Source organism: Mchenga conophoros, linkage group LG9 (assembly GCF_057382185.1).
Source record: "Mchenga conophoros isolate Kocher_MC1m ecotype Shallow Benthic linkage group LG9, M_conophoros_male_GT1.1, whole genome shotgun sequence".
NCBI classification, from domain to species: domain Eukaryota; kingdom Metazoa; phylum Chordata; class Actinopteri; order Cichliformes; family Cichlidae; genus Mchenga; species Mchenga conophoros.
This window is the reverse complement of record NC_140534.1, coordinates 24,691,380-24,709,570: the sequence shown is the minus strand read 5'-3', so window position 1 is coordinate 24,709,570 and position 18,191 is coordinate 24,691,380.

Genomic DNA, 18,191 nt, shown 5'->3' with positions numbered 1-18,191 from the left:
AAATTGAGCTTGCATATAATGTGATTACCAATGCACTGGAAAGGTAGCAAATGTAAATAAATGGATTAACCGGTTTGGAGGATTCTGCATGAAATTCAATGCAGAAAATAAAAAGAAGAACCTTGAGGCTTGTGTGTGATCATCTTTGTACGTTTATGTTTATGCTCTGCTGTTGAATATCGTGCAGTCAGATGAAATGTTTGGACTACTTTTGGTCTAGACTTCGAAATTTGTCAATGTAAGGTCACAGCTGTGAGATTTCATGAAGACAGCGTGGGATGCAGACAAGACAGAAGACGGATGAAGTTATTTTCAGATTCCCTGTGACTCTTAAAATGCGAGACAGGTGTCTTGCCTTTGAGCATCATTCAGTATTCATAGCACTGGTTAAATATTCATGTGACAAATAAGGAGAAGCTTGGAAAGGTGAACGACTGAGCAAACAAGTGAGCTCTGTGAGGCTGTTTTGATCACATCTGCTGATTAAAAGAGACATTGTCTGCCAAATCCAACCTGATCTGTGGCTGAGAGTCAGTAATAAATACTGAAGGTTTGCCTACTTTCCACAGGTAGTGCAAATCTAGGACTGAGTTATTGTACCCCGTGTATGGGATGGCTCCAGTAACTGGCTGTAATTCACAAAAATATACCCACTAACTGATGACAAATGTTAGACTTTCTATGTCATATGAGGAGCAATAGCAGTGATTTGCATATAACAGAGAGTGTTACAATAAACTTTGATTTCTCACCTTGAACTTTATGACCATTTCACACATTAGCATGCCAACCATGACTTCCAACCAATGCATGGTGATTTTAAAGAACACAGTGGCCCTGAACTGACCCGGCTCAATGACCCCCAAAGATATTCTGCCACGTAAACTCCCCAGTAGTTTCCCTCAAGCAGCCACCTCCACACACTTGAGGCAGGACTGAGAAGACTGCCATGTGCACACACAGCAACAAAGCCACTGTGGACAAATCCATGAATTTGAATAGATTTATTTTTATTTACATGGTTGCGTGGAGTGTGGTCTGGGTCTCCGATGCAGAGGAGGGGTGGTGCAGTGGGTTCAGGGGCCAGTGCTGGGGAGGCTGGCTGGGGCTGATCTGGTAATCAGCCTCTCCCTATATCAGGAGGTCACTGATGAGAGAGAAATCACTGTAAATAAAATGTCACCAACCCTTCAATATTGTATACATGACAGGTCCTTTGGTCACAAACACGAAACTTTATTGTCATTTTTTTCAGGTAAATCGCCTAATAAATAACTGTATAGTATTACTTTTAAACAACTTTTTGACAGACATAAAAAAATAGTGTTTTCTTATTTTTATGACAGGTAGTCTAATAAATCAGTTACAGGTAAATTACTTATGTTGCATAACTGCCCTTACATCATAAATAAAGGCCATTAGGTCACTCTTTTGAAAACTCAATCAGTGCCACCGCCTGACCCCCTCACAACCAGCTGATTCACTATTTATTTATTTAATTAATGTAAAATAACTTTGGCATCTTTAAATAAACCATGAAAACTTACAGCACATATGGGTCAAAATTTTGCATTTTTTGAGTATCTTTGAGTCCTTGTCACTTTAGAAACACAGAAGATATCCACCTGAAATTCGTAAGGAGATGTTCAGTGCTAAAATATCTTATTTTTTTTCCAGCACTGTTGCACTAACATTATAATAATGGGATATATATTAGTTTAAAGCAGGGGTCTCGAACTCCAGGCCGGGCCGGTGTCCTGCAGATTTTAGATCTCACCCTGGGTCAACACACCTGATTCAAATGATTAGTTCATTAGCAGGCCTCTGGAGAACTTCAAGACATGTTGAGGAGGCAATTTAGCCTTTAAATCAGCTGTGTTGGATCAAGGACACATCTAAAACCTGCAGGACACCGGCCCTCGAGGCCTGGAGTTCGAGACCCCTGGTTTAAAATAAACCTCCACCAGTGTGATGTCAAAATGCTGATTTAATGCTAAAAGTGCATTTTGTGTAAACTTATATCATCATGTGGGATACTAAGTGGTCGGTCAAAACAAGTTGCAGCACATGAAGGGACTCTTTTCATCTACATTTTGAAACCAGGCTCTATAACATAGAGTAACAGAAACAAGCAGATCGATCACTGAGGTCAAAGTTCAGTTTGCAACCTCTGACACCTGTAATGTGAGGTATAGGATGTCATTTTTCCTTTTGATCTCTATGGCTGCCGAGCTGCTCTTTCATCTTGCTTTTAAAAAAATAAATGCTCAGCTATGATTAAATCACACCCCAGTTAATTAGAATGAAACACATGTGCTCATATTCAGTATACATACAGTGATTTATCACCACCAGCACATTTGCCTGGTTGGGCATGAATCATGCCTAACCAGGCAGGGTGTAAACAAGCTTGGGAAATTACACCACACATTTATACAATCACGGGAAGCTTGATCTCACGTATGAAATGAATGCACAATTCATCAATGGAAATTATTACTCACATAGCATTTAAAGTCTTGTCTGGGTCAAGTATTTGTATTGTTTGAAAGTTCTTGTGCCTTCATGTGGAATTTCTTTGCAGCTAAATCAATTTAATTAACTCTTAACGCACAACTGTATCCAAAAATAGGTTTTTCTTGCATTATCAGATTTAGATTTAAAAGCCCTGCAGCAATGTCGTGAATCCACCAAACGTCCAACTTCAAATTAAAAAAAAGAAACTAAAGAAAAAACTAAAACACCTGTTTAAAAAGCAGACTGTGTTTTGAAATAATGACTTTTCATCTGATTGCTTTTCTAATGTTCATTTGCAGCAGCTTTGTAGATAGCTCACACAGGAGCGGTTAGTGTGGGACTGATAGAAGAGCCAATTTCTGTCTATCTCTGTGTTCTTATAAAAGGACAGGAGGTGGATGAAAGCAAAAAGAGTAAAGTAATGGGATTATGGGGGGTATTTTTTTAAAAGGCTTTACATCAACACCAGAAAAGGGCAAATGAAACACACAGAGCTCAACGCGTGCTCTTTACATGCATGAAAAGATGTTTAGAAAAGTGCAGACTTTCAGCTTTAATTCAAACGCTGTAGCAAAAGTATTGTAATAACCGTTTAGGCTTTACAGCCGTTTTTATTCGCAGCCCCCCGTTTTCAGAGGCTCAAAACCATCAGTATGCTGAGAAAAATGTGAATAAAATGGAACGCAACCCAAGTTTTATTCACAGCAGAACATAGAAATCATATCAAATGTTTAAACTGAGAAAATGCTGCATTTTAAGAAAAATATTACTTCATTTTGAATTTGATGGCAATAACACATCTCAAGAAAGTTGGGACAAGACTAAGTTTACCACTATGAAATATGCAGGGCCTTCTGCTTGTTAGGATGCCTGGGTCGTTGACCCAGGGTTTTGAGTTTATTATATTATTTATCATTTCTATTCTTTGGTGTCTTCGTTAGAGTTATGTCTTATGGTTTATGTCGCTGTGTAATCCTTAGTTGCTATATCCCCGTGTCCAGTCAGTGTCTGTCTGCCCTGGTCTGTTCCCTCTGTTGCAGTGCCTGCATGTGAGTCTGTGTCTTTAGTTCAGTCTGTGTTATGTTTTCTGTTTTATTTTTAAGGTCCATGTCTGATGTTAATGTATCTGGTTTTGCTTCCCCTTGTCTCGTTAGGCCTGATTTGCCCCAGCTGTGTTTCCCTCCTGTTACCAGTTCCCTGATTGCTCCCTCTGTGTATTTAAGCCCTGTGTTTCTCTGTGTCCGTGTTGCGATCTACCCTTATCTTGCTGTGTGTTCTGTCTGCGTAGGTGTATTTTGTAGGCTTAGTTTTGTTACCCTTTTGAGTTCAGCATTAAAGCTGTTTTGAGTTACTTTCTGTCTCCGGAGTCTGCACTTTGGGTCCTTCTCCTGCCTGCACACAGCCGTCACATAACACTGCTGGGTGGGAGCAATTGTTGCTCCAAAACTTGAGTATACCTTCAGCACTGATGGTGCCTTTCCAGATTTAGAAGCTGCCAGTTTGATGAAACGTACCCACACTATACATATCAGTCATGCAGGCTTTTGAATTGAGTGCTAATGACAAGTGATGGTCCTTCTCCTTACTACAAAGTGATTTCAATGACAGAATCATTCCTGCTTTTAATGCAGTGCTATCTCAGGGCCTCATAATAATGGGCTTCCAATATTATTTTCAACCTTGCGCACAGAGATTTCTCCAGATTTCTGAATCTTTCAAAGATGTTATGTGCTGTGGATAACGAGAGATTTTAAGTCTTCATAATTATTTTTTTTTTATTATTCTGAAATAGTTCCACAATTTGTAGACACTTTCATTGTTGTTTTTTTGTGTGTTGCTTTTGTTCTTTTTGCAGATTGCTGAACCTCTGTTCATCTTGAACTTCCTCTGATCATCAACTCCCCACGCTGCCACCTACAGAAGTTCTCTGACGACTCTGCCATAGTCGGCCTCATCACAGGTGAGGACGACTCAGAGTACAGACAGTGGACTCTGGACTTTGTTGACTGGTGTCAGCAGAACCACCTGCTGATCAACGCCGGGAAAACCAAGGAGTTTGATTGACAAAATGGCGCCGGTGAGGTCGGCTGCCGTGCTGGATGCTCTGCCCTAACTTCTCCACTTTTTGCAGTACACGAACATTTCATCATGTTTAACTCCGGACCCAACCTGGCCAAAGGAGATCCTGAGAGAGAACAAAGGACGCGACCCTAAGCGACGGCCTCGAGGTAAAAGAGCCGGCATCAGGAACAGGCTACGGGCTCGCGCACACCGCGCACCCATGCCCAGTATCCTGCTAGCCAATGTTCAATCCATCGAGAACAAGCTTGATGACCTCAGAGCCAGAATCAAGTTCCAGAGAGACATTCGGGACTGCAACCTCCTCTGCTTCACCGAGATTTGGCTGAACCCAGCGATACCAGACCACGCCGTGCAGCCGACGGGGTTCTTTTCGGTTTACCGCATGGACAGGACAATGGAGTCGGGGAAGAAAAGAGGTGGTGGAGTGTGTTTGATGGTGAACAACAGATGGTGCGACAGCACAAACATCTCCCCAGCTTTTGATCGTTAAGTGTCGCCCTTTCTATCTCCCTCGGGAATTCACTGCGGTCATTGCCTGCACTGTTTACATTCCGCCTCACGCGGACTCGGACACTGCCTTATGTGAGCTACATGAGGCTCTCACACATCAACAAACACTTCACCGAGATGCCGCACTCATTGTTATGGGAGATTTTAACAGAGTGAATCTCAAACGGACATTTCACAACCTTCACCAGCACATCAACTGCCCCACCCGGGGCGCGAGGACATTAGACCACTGCTACACCCCGTTCAAGAACTGTTACAAGGCTCAACCCCTGCCGGCATTTGGAAAATCGGACCATTCCGCCATCTTCTTCATACCTGCTTACAAACAAAGGCTAAAGCAGCAACCACCAATCAGGAGGGAGGTCGCTCGCTGGACGGACCAATCGGTGGCCGCGCTGCAGGACGCACTGGATGACGCAGACTGGGACATGTTTCGGCGCAGCTCTGATGACATCAACATGTTTACGGAAGCGGTTGTGGGATTTATCGGGAAACTAGCGGACGACACAGCCGAAAGAACTATCATCCGAACGTTTCCCAACCAGAAGCCGTGGGTGGATAAAAACATCCGCGACGCTCTGAGATCACGCACCGCTGCCTACAATGAAGGGCTTGTCTCCGGTAATATGGACCTATACAAGGCTGCGTCCTACAACGTGCGCAGCGCGGTCCGAAAGGCAAAGCGGAGCTACGGGGAAAAACTAGAGTCACAGCTACGACAGTGCGACTCTAGGAGCCTGTGGAAAGGACTGCGGACTATAACGGACTATAAACGACCAGCTTCTTCAATGATGAATGCCGATGCTTCACTGGCTGATGAGCTGAACACGTTTTATGCTCGCTTCGACGCCGCAGCAATTAAAACAACAAACGGCTGCGCGTGCTTGGAGTGCACCAGTGAAGAAAATGCATTCGTCATCACAGAGCATGCCGTGAGGAACACCTTCAGGAGGGTGAACACCAGGAAGGCAGCAGGACCAGCTGCAATCCCTGGCCGGGTCCTTAGAGCCTGCGCTGATCAACTAGCACCGGTGTTCACGGAGATCTTCAACCTCTCCCTGGCCCAAGCTGTGGTTCCCACGTGCTTCAAACAGTCCATTATTGTCCCTGTTCCAAAGAAACAACAGCCCGCTTGCCACAATGACTACCGTCCAGTAGCACTGACTTCAATTGTGATGAAGTGTTTTGAAAGACTGATGAGAGATCACATCACTTCTTCACTTCCTCCCACCATCGACTCACTTCAGTTTGCTTACCGGACTAATCGTTCCACAGACGATGCCATATCTCACCTGCTCCACACATCCCTGAGTCACCTGGACACTGGCAGAGGGAATTATGTTAGGATGCTGTTCGTGGACTACAGTTCAGCATTCAACACAATAATTCCCTCTAAGCTTTTCACCAAGTTGACGGATCTAGGACTCAGCTCATCACTGTGTCAGTGGATCCTCAACTTCCTCACAGACAGACCCCAATCAGTGAGGGTAAGAAAACAAGTCTCCCCCTCCATCTCACTCAGCACTGGAGTGCCTCAGGGCTGTGTTTTAAGCCCCCTGCTGTACTCACTGTACACTTATGACTGTGTAGCCACATCCGACACCACCTCCATTGTCAAGTTTGCTGACGACACTGCTGTTGTGGGCCTGATCTCCGACAACATCGAGACGGCCTACCTGGAGGAGATTAGGAACCTGGAGACCTGGTGCCAGGAGAATAACCTCCTCCTAAACATCAGCAAGACTAAGGAGCTGATCGTGGACTTCACTACAAAGCAGGCGAGGAATTACAAACCCCTCATCATCAGTGGCACGCCAGTGGAGAGAGTGGACAGTTTCCGATACCTGGGTGTCCACATCACTCAGGACCTGTCATGGTCCTGTCACATCAACACCCTGGTTAAGAAAGCCCGTCAGCGTCTCTTCTTCCTCAGAAGACTTAGAGACTTCCATCTGCCACTGAAGGTGCTCAAGAACTTCTACTCCTGCACCATCGAGAGCGTCCTGACGTCAAACATCTGCACCTGGTTTGGGAACAGCACCAAGCAGGACAGACGAGATCTGCAAAGGGTGGTGCGCTCGGCAGAACGCATCATTCAATCAGAGCTCCCTGACCTGCTGTCCATCTACACCAAGCGGTGCAAGTCCAAAGCTAGGAAGATTATGATGGACCTCTCCCATCCCAACAATGGACTCTTCTCACTGTTGAGGTCTGGGAAGCGCTTCCGCTCCCTTAAGGCCAAAACAGAGAGAATGAGGAGGAGCTTCTTCCCCCAGGCTATTCGGGCCCTGAACCAGGTGTAGGACTGGACTCTCCCAAACACATCACTATAAGACTGGACTCTCACACACGTCACCACACGCACCACCACACATTTCCTATAATCCTATAATTCCTATAATTTATAATCCTTATCTTTATAATCTCTTCTGCTATTTGCACATTCTTTACTGTAAATTCCTAAGTTAATTTGTAAATTTTTGTAGTAAATTGTAAATATTGTAAAACTTTTCTTCTGTCATTTAATGGTCGGGCATTGTACAGCTACAAGCATTTCACCCCCATGTCATACTGTGTATGGTTGTGTGTGTGTGACAAATAAAATTTGAATTTGAGTTGGTGGTGGACTTCCGGAGACGCAGACCCACCACACTGACACCGGTGAACATCCAGGGAGTGGACATTGAGATAGTGGACTCTTATAGGTACCTGGGTGTTCACCTGAATAATAAACTGGACTGGAGCCACAACACTGATGATCTTTACAGGAAGGGTCAGAGCAGACTCTACCTGCTGAGGCGGCTGAGGTCATTTGGAGTACAGGGAGCGCTTTTAAAGACCTTCTATGACTCTGTGGTGGCATCTGTCATTTTTTTACAGTGTGGTATGTTGGAGCAGCAGTTTATCGACAGCTGAGAGGAAGAGGTTGGATAAACTCATCAGGAAGGCCAGCTCTGTTCTGGGATGCACCCTGCACCCAGTGCAGGTGGTGGGAGATAGAAGGACTCTGGCCAAAATAACATCTCTGATGGACAGAGTCTCCCACCCCATGTATGTAAATGTTGCTGAACTGCAGAGCTCCTTCAGTGACAGACTGCTGCATCCTCGATGCATGAAGGAGCGTTTCCGCAGGTCCTTCCTCCCTGCAGCTGTCAGACTGTACAACCAGAACTGCTCCCAACAAACATAGATGTTTACATCAATGCTGTAACTGCAATAAGTTAATTAACCAATTCGCACCACAACCTGGTTTGCCTCTTACCTGTAGTTATTTTTATTTAATTTAATAACTGTACAGTACTCTATAGTAACCATTGTCCTTAATGTAAATATGTAAGAAATTTTGTATGTTTCTGTTCTGTGTCCTGTGTACTGTTTGTTTGTATATGTGTCTTTTTGGCTGCTGTTACAACCAAATTTCCCCTTGTGGGACAATTAAAAGATTATTCTATTCTATCTTTACTTCTGAGAAACCCTCTGGCTGTTTCATTTTAGCACCACTTAGTTTTCCAGCCTTTTGTAGCCCCTGTCCCAAAAATTCACAAATTCATCAGGGAACAATTAATTGAACAAGCAAATTACGATTTCAATTCACTAAACTCTATCACCATTCTGATTGCTCCAGCAACAGATAACTTGACTTTGTGGTGAAACTGGTTCTCATCCGCTGTTTCTAAAAAGTCAAGAATGAACTTTGAGGCTCAGCTTTACAGAGAACATCTTAAAGTCCTTAAAAAAACTGAATATTTGTCAGCTTCATGAGTTATAATATCAATCCATGGCAGACATGGATCCTTAGTCAACTCTGTCTGATAGGCTTCAAATCCAAGTGGCATAAAAATAAACTTGTATGTCTATATTATTCTGTGTAGAAATGGCCAAGCTGGATCCCTGAGCAAGGAACATCAAAGACTCAGGGCTTCTGAATTGTTGAACGTATGATAAGCATGAGGAAAATGTGGTTTTGCCTTAAGGTTTGGAGTCCCAGACTTAGATTCACCACATCACAGCTGGAACATGATGAGAATGTAAAACCTTAGCCATTATTTTTTGCAACAGTAGACATCTAAAGAGTGCAGACTGCAAAACTGAAAAGGTGTCTGGATGAAAATAATAAGTGCTTCCTTACAGAGACTCCAAAATCTAAAGACATAGGGTTTGAATTCGACAGTGTATCATGGAGGATTTAGATGATTTTGTGTGTTGATATGCCCCTAAGCAACCAAGAAATCTGTTAATTTAAAAACCTGCACTGTAGTCACAAATACAATAAGAAAAATGTAAGCTTTAAAGGTGAAGTTCATTGCTGCCCACAGCTAATAAAATAAAGAGAGAAGGAGAAAAGTTCATCATATTTTTTTACACTTTTGATATTGAAGGCCTCCACAGGGAGACTGTAACACTCATGGCACCTGGAATGAAAGATGAATGATGCGTCTGAAATTAATGGGAAAGGCCAAAGTGTAGGCTGTCAGCTGAGCAGTGAACCTGAGACAAAGATTAAAAGGATAGAAATGGCTGCCAGGGTGACTCACCTTGATTAAATCTGAGAGTAATTTCATACAGTCCTACTTCAGAAGACCGGACCCTGCAATCGCATTAAACAGGACACTTCTGAATAACGGTTTTTTTTTTGGTGAGTTTCTGCGGTCACAGTCATGTTAACCCTCTCGGACTGAAAAACTAAATTTAACCAAATCATGTCAATAATACACCTTTGAATGTATTTAAATGGACGTCATTATAAAAGTGTAAATCACAATCAGAACCTCTCTAAGTAATGTTTCCAATCCCACTGCTGATGTTAAGGTGGGTTTGGCCAGGTTTTAGGGGAAGTCAGATTTTACTTACTTATGTTTTACTTGTATGTTTAGAATTTATCAGTTTCAACTTATGATTCACCTATTTTCAGCAGTTTGATCAATACTTGGTACTCAAACCTTTTTTTTTATCTATACCTAAGAACACATACATTTTTTCAGCTTAAATAATTTAGTCAATAATTTATTTCAAATAATTATCTATAAGGGGAAAACAATTATCCATTATGTACCTTCTTCCTTTCTCTGCTTGCGATTTCTGACACTTAAGTACTCCCACAGTTCAAAGAAATGGAGTTAGTGGGGTTAGGTTAAATGATAATTCCAGATTGCCCATAGGTATGAATGGTGATCTGTCTCTCTGTGACAAACAGGTGACCCGTCCGCAGTAGCCTGCATTTCCCTCCATGACAGCTGGGATAGATTCCAGCCCCCTACGACTCTGAAATGGATACGAGGATAGATGAATGTATCTACTACTTTTGGGTTTTCTGTGTGAGCTATTTCATTGCTCTATCATTATTCTTCCTATTTTAAAATACACTCAACAAAAATATAAACGCAACACCTTTGTTACTGCTCCCATTCCCCATGGGATGGACGTAGAGACCTAAAATTCATTCCAGATACACAATATAACCATCCCTCCCAAACAGTGGTCACAAATCAGTACAAATGTGTGGTAGTGGGCACATCTGCCATATTGAGATAATCCATCCCACCTCACAGGTGTGCCACATCAGGATGCTGATCTGACATCATGAGTAGTGCACAGGTGTACCTCAGACTGCCCACAACAAAAGGCCACCCTGGAATGTGCAGTTTTGTCTCACAGCAAAATGCCACAGATGCCACAAGCAATGAGGGAGCGTGCAATTGGCATGCTGACAGCAGGAATGTCAACCAGATCTGTCGCCCGTGCATTGAATGTTCATTTCTCAACCATAAGCCATCTCCACAGGCGTTTCAGAGAATATGGCAGCACATCCAACCGGCCTCACAACCGCAGACCTTGTGTAACCACACCAGCCCAGGACCTCCACATCCAGCAGGTTCACCTCCAAGATCGTCTGAGACCAGCCACCCAGACAGCTGCTGGAACAATTGGTTTGCACAACCAAACAATTTCTGCACAAACTGTCAGAAACCGTCTCAGGGACGCTCAACTGCATGCCCGTCGTCCTCATCGGGGTCTTGACCTGACTCCAGCTCGTCGCCGTAACAGACTTGTGTGGGCAAATGCTCACATTCGATGGCGTCTGGCACGTTGGAGAGGTGTGCGCTTCACGGATGAATCATGGTTCACATTGTTCAGGGCAGATGGCAGCTGAGAATGTCCCAGTTCTTGCATGGCCAGCATACTCACCGGACATGTCACCCATTGAGCATGTTCGGGATGTGCTTGACCGGCGTATACGACAGCGTGTACCAGTTCCCACAAATATCCAACAACCTCGCACAGCCATTGAAGTGGAGTGGACCAACATTCCACAGGCCACAATTGACAATCTGATAGACTCCATGCGACGATGTGTTGCACTGCATGAGGCAAATGGTGGTCACACCAGATACTGACCGGTTCTGGGTCCCCAGACCCCCAATAGCGCAAAAAACTGCACATTCCAGGGTGGCCTTTTGTTGTGGGCAGTCTGAGGTACACCTGTGCACTACTCATGATGTCAGATCAGCATCCTGATGTGGCACACCTGTGAGGTGGGATGGATTATCTCAATATGGCAGATGTGCCCACTACCACACATTTGGACTGATTTGTGACCACTGTTTGGGAGGGATGGTTATATTGTGTATCTGGAATGAATTTTAGGTCTCTACGTCCATCCCATGGGGAATGGGAGCAGTAACAAAGGTGTTGCGTTTATATTTTTGTTGAGTGTATATACATTACCTTCACAATACTGAGACAGCTTACTTCAACACTGTATCCACATTGTCCTGAAAAGTTATGCGTTTTTACTAATCTTCTATTATTTATTTGAATTTTGGGTTTTCAAACTTGTATCTATTGCCCTTTACTTATACTTGTTCAGTATATGCGATTATGGTTTGAATCCTGGACAAGCCCCCATTTGTTATGCCTGGCTTATTTAGGATGTAACAACAAAAGTAGAGTTACAGAGCAAAAATGTATTGATCATAATTCAAAAATGGTGAACAAAAGAAAACTGTCATGGTCCTGGGTCGGTGACCCAGCGCTTTTAGTTTATTATCATTTTCTAGTTTATTAGATTGATGATTATTATTGTTTGAGTTCTATGTGGTATATTCGGTCTGCCTCTGAGTCTGCGTCTGTGTCTCTGTCTGTCTATGGTGTCACCCCGTCTGTTTGTGAATCTGTCTGTTTAGTTCTGTGTCTTGTTTGGTTCCCCGTGTCTGAGTTTCCTGTTTTATTATGAAGGCCTCAGTCTGATGTGAGTGTGTTCAGTTTACGTTTCCCCTGTCCCGTCAGCTCTGATTCCTCCCAGCTGTGTTGCCCTCCTGTCTCTCATCCCCTGATTACTGGTGTGTGTATTTAAGCCCTGTGTGTTCTCCTGCCTGTTGCCGGTTTGTCTGTGTTACTCTGTGGTCCACGGTGTCCTGTCCCTCGTCTGTGGCGCGCTGCCTCTCACCCCATTCTGGTACCCTCTTGGGTTTGTCATTTAGCTTTTCCAGTTTAGATCTTTAGTTTTGTCTTCCCTCTTGCCTGTTTTGCCTTCTCACCACTGTGTAAATAAAACATCACCAGCATTATCATCTACTGCCTGCGTTTTGGGTCCTTTCTCCCTTCAATACCACACGGCTCGCCTCGGCAGCCGTGACAAAAACGAATCTAAAGCTACATGTGGCTTAAACTTGGAATAACTACAACACAGTCAAGCCAAAGCAAATAAAAAACAAGTGTTCCAGGAAGAGAGAGACACATTTCTGAAGGAAATCATCTTGCATATGCTCCCAATCAGGTGAAGTCATTTCCTTTATTAGATGGGAGAGCTGCTAATTAGAACCTGCAGGAGAAAACAAAGGGCAGGCCTACTACTGAAGGCATAGGACAGTCAAAATACAGAAAAGCACGTAGCATGATTACCCCTGTCATTTGCAATGGAGCCTAAATGAGGCCAAGAGATAGCTTCTGATATACCCATCTTTCACACAGTGGGGAAAAAACATTTTTCTTGGTGTATATATATTTCTAATGGAGCTACTGACATGAAATTTTCAGCAGAAGCTGGTGAACCTAATTGATGACATAGAAAAAGGCAGTTATTAATTTGCACTGATAGAGGGCAGGATTGCTTTCTAAACATAGAAAGATTTCAGCTGGTTTCTTGAATTGCCCTTTTGCACATGCTTTTCTTCACATGTTCAATACTAATTCACTGTATCACTCCACTTTATCGCACATAACTTAATTTATAGAATTATTTGTTTTGATTTCTTTGCATGTGTGGATTACTCTTGTTACCAACATCTGGTGAAAAAAACAACTCAATAGCTTCCTTAGAGATACATTTACTGAAAAAATGTTTATATGTTTTGTACTTATTTTCCCCACTGTATGTGGGAAACAGGACAAGTGGGAAACCTACCAAACACTAGACATGCAAATAAAGAATAGAAAACATTAGTTTAATATTTACTTACCGTATTTTTCAGATAATAAGGTGCACTGTCGATGAACGGGTCTGTTTTCATACATAAGGCACACTGGATTATAAGGCGCATTAAGCAAAACAAAGCAGTCAGATAAGTCAAACAACTCAACTCATTCTTCTTGCTTCCTCCACTCCCGTAACATTGATTCATTAATGTTGAATTCTCTCGCAGCTGCTCTATTCCCATATTGTTGCAGTATATTAATGACTAACCTCATATTGTGGATGGATTATCTCAGTTGTTCTCCTGACTGAAGTTTGGTCCGTTTACAGCATCCTGCCATGTGATTGCATTTGTCCCTAACCATCGGGAATCCTCATGTTAACTTTTATAGAGTGAAAAAAAGTTAGCGTTCATCCTTCAGCTTCACTGTGCTAATGTTATGCTAACGTACCTGTGTCTCTAGTGATCACATAGCACATCATTATATACCAGCTAGTCCAACTTCAGTAACCCTATAAAAGTCACTGCTGTGCAGTTTTCTGTCTTCGTTTATATTGGAAGTGATAGCAGAGCTGTAGGTTTTATTTTCAGAAATCTCTCAGTCAGAACATGCTATATCATGTTTAGGTGGAAACTAGCGAGCTAACTTTCTGCTAACTTCTAACTCCGTTAAATTTAATAAATTCTGTTTTCATGGATGCCTGGATGTTAAACTTAATTGTTACACCTGGTAAAGCAGCAACGCTGATCATTTTATTAAAGACAAAATAATTTAGACAGTTTGTAACTCTCAGTGATGCCGCAGTGCTCGTTTGACTTTGGGACCTGAAGAGGACAGAGTTTTGGACCCAGATTACTCCGTGAGGCTCCTGACTACAGTGGCCATAATGCTACAACAATCCATCGAGCGGTGCGGCTCCGTAGCTTACCAAAGTCGTACTAAAACATTTTTTGACAGATTTTTGAGCACCGTGTACCACATAAAATCGGTTCGAGGTCAGTAAGCACAACCAGAATTCGTACATAAGGCGCACTGTCGATAAGTGTGCCTTATAATCCCAAAAATATGGTAGCCTACTGAATAAACTGAAACGAGTCTATTGTCGATCAAACCACTAACACCCCCAAACTTACCTGTCTTTTATCCAAAAAACTAACCTAATAATGGAACTAGCACACACATCAGAAGGAATGTTTTTAGTGAATACTTCTGCGCTTTAGGTACCTGTGCAAAGGTTTCACAAGCCATGGTTGTTCCAACTTATTTGGAACGCTCCACTTGTGGCTCACATTTTACATGCACTCTCTCAACACATGTGTTAAACCAATTAACATTCAGATTTTTAAAATGTAATTCCATTTATATAACAATAAGGATTTTTAAGTACCCTGTGAACAAGTGCTCCTGGGATATGCAAACATACACCGTGCAGCAGCAGTACCTTCTTCAAACCACAGCTTGCCTTTTTTACTCTGTAAACTTGTTTATCACCCAAAGCGGATAAGGCAAACAGTGCTGCTGTTCTGTAAACATGTAGGAGGAGAAGTGCAAAAGAAATGTGAGCCATAAACACTTCAACAAGACCACCCAGCTGTTACGTCTATTTGTTAGGGGAAAGAGAGCTTCTCGACAGCAGTAGCCCCCGCCAATTAGGATAAAAGGGGTTAATCTCTGCTAATGAGGATAACATCTGACACTCATTGTTTAATTTAGATGCAATGTGGCACTGCAGGATTATATGTGAGCTCCTTTCTAGGTTGCAACTTCAAATATTTCTTTCTTTATTTGATGCGAGAACACTGATAAACACTTAAAAGACTGTGCTTTACAGAGATAACACAAATATGTCAGTGCTTTTGAATTAGTGGAAACAGAGACAATCTGTCAGAGTTGTAGGATACTTTTATGGGTTCAACTCTCAGATATTAAATAGACACTTGATATAGTTTTAGGCTAAAGATCTTTAAAGACCAATGCACATTTCAATGAAACTACTTTAGCATCATTCCCATCTCTGCAGAGCCTGGCATCAAAGGCTGAATATGTTCTGGACCAAATGTTAAGATTCAGACACCAACAACAAGAGAAGAACAGATACAAGACACTTTATTTTTATTTAATAAAAGACTGACAGCTTTTCTCATTACTCTCAAGGCTGGTCCTGTACCTTCAGCTGCATAAAGATTTAAACCCCTGAAAAGCACATCAATGACTCTGAACACTGACCCTAATGTGGAATGCTTAATTTTCCCAGACACAGGAAAATACTGTAAACAGCTTCTTTTTAAAAATCAATTTACATTTAGTCAAAGAAGCCTGATTTTTTTTGTAATATTCTAAAATATTCATTAGAAACAAAGACTCTGAGGATTTAATATAAACATCCTATACAGTGCGTTTACACCCTAATCTTCTAAGGCTTCTTTTATGGCATAAAAAGCATATTGTTTGTTCGAGTCAGCACCAGCTAATCTGAATCGACACATTCACAAGGTCAGGCTGGAGATCCTTCTGCATTCTGAATGGCCTTTATTCCTCACTAACACGTCATTGGAAACATTCATCACATAGGTTTAGTCCATGCTGACATAATAGCATCCCAGTTTCTGCAGATTTGTTGGCTGCGCATCCATCCGTGACACAAAACACCCAAACCCAAAGGTGCTCTTTTGGATTGAGATGTGGTGATTGTGGAGGCCATTTGAGTATAGTGGATTCAGTCATGTCATGTTCAAGTAACCAGTCTGAGATTATTTGAGTTTTATGACATGTTGTGTTATCCTGCTGGAAGCAAGCATTACAAGATGGGTACACCGCAGTCATAAAGGGATGGACATGGTGAGGAAGGATACTTATTTATGCTGCGGTGTTTAAATGATGCTCATATTGTACTGAAGGGCCAAAGTGTGCCAAGAAAAACATCCTACACCAGTACACCACCATCAGCCTGAACAGTTTATACAAGGCAGGATGGATCCGTGCTTTCATGTTGGGGGCACGCCAAATTTAGACTGTACCATCCAACTATCACAGCAGAGATCAAAACTCATCAGAAGTTTTTCCAGTCTTCTGTTGTCCAATTTTGGTGACCTCGTGTGAACGGTATCCTCCGTTTCCTGTTCTTTGCTGACAGGAGTGACACCCAATGTCATCTTCTGCTTCTTCTTCAAGGTTTAAAGTAATATGTGCATATCTTGGCTGTAATGATCGGTTATTTGAGCTAGTGCTGCCTTCCTATCAACTTGGTCATTCTCCTCTGACCTCTGGCATCAACAGATAACTGTTGCTCACTGGATATTTTCAGACCATTTTCTGTAAACCCTAGAGATGGTAATGTGGGAAAATCCCAGTAAATCAGCAGTTTCTGAAATAACCAGACCAGCCCGTCTGACCCCAACAACCATCCCACATTCAAACTCATATAAATCACCTTTCTTCTCTATTCTGACTCTCAGTTGGAACTTCAGCAGATCATCTCCAATACTAAATGCACTCATTTGCTGCAATGTGATTGGCTGATTAGATATTTGAATGAACAATATCATAAAGTGGTTGGTAAGGATATATGTGGACTTTATTTACTCCATGTTTAACCCTTGTGTGGTGTTCATATTTTTGTTACTCAGCCAGTGTTCATGGGTCTGGTGGACCCGCTAGAGTTTTGGCTTTCCAAATCAACACTATCAAACAATTTTATGTTAAATTACTCAACAGATGTTTACTTCATCCCAATTACAAGCCATATGAACAGCAAACATGGTTAATTTTTTCCCTTTACCTTTGTTAGATCACATTTATGAATTAATGTGCTTCTCGTTTTTTTTTGTTTTTGTTTTTTTATAAAATGTTATAAAAAAATAAATCAGTTATAATCAAGTGGAGTGAGTGGAACACATTTACACGTGAAGCAATATGTTTCACAACTAAATGGGATCAGCTGCTCATCAATGGTGACATTAGGCCCAGGTTTGTAAAACAGGGGGAGGTGGTGCACACACTTATCCCACACTGTCCTGATGGCAGCTAGCTTGTCTCACTGCCGTCGAGCTGGTCTGTCGTCTCGGTTATCATAACGGATAATCCTGGAAATTTTGTGGAAGTTTTCCAGAGACACTGATGAACGGAAAGGTTCTTGCCGGTTTCTGCATCCCACAGGGATTCTGTGGATTCCCCTTTGGACCTGAAAACTCCTGCAAGGATAAGAACCCCAAAGTAGGCCTTTGAATTGAATTTGGTCCATCTCCTTCCACCTCTCTCCAAAAACACACCTTCCTTCTAGATTACTGCAATCCAGAATAATTTTCTGGATGGAATCTGGGATGAAAAGCTCAAATGAAGACTTGATGTCCTGCACATGAGTAACTGTCAGCCATGTTGGCCCTGGCTTATCACAGTAACAGCTCTGCAGGGTGGCTCATTTCTTGGGCAAGAAGACCATTCAATTTCACCAGTTATTGACATCCATATTTCTTCACTTGCTGTCTGGTGGGCTTGTTCTGGTCCTGAGCTGGCTGCAGATGGAGTACTCGTCTTCGTTTTGTTACTAAATGATGCTCAACCTCATCCTCTTCTTCAAAGTCACTGTCAGACTGAATTTTCAGAAATGTGAAATATTCTGAAACCTCTTTGTCAACATCATCATCCGAAGCCCCTCTTCCAAAATCAAT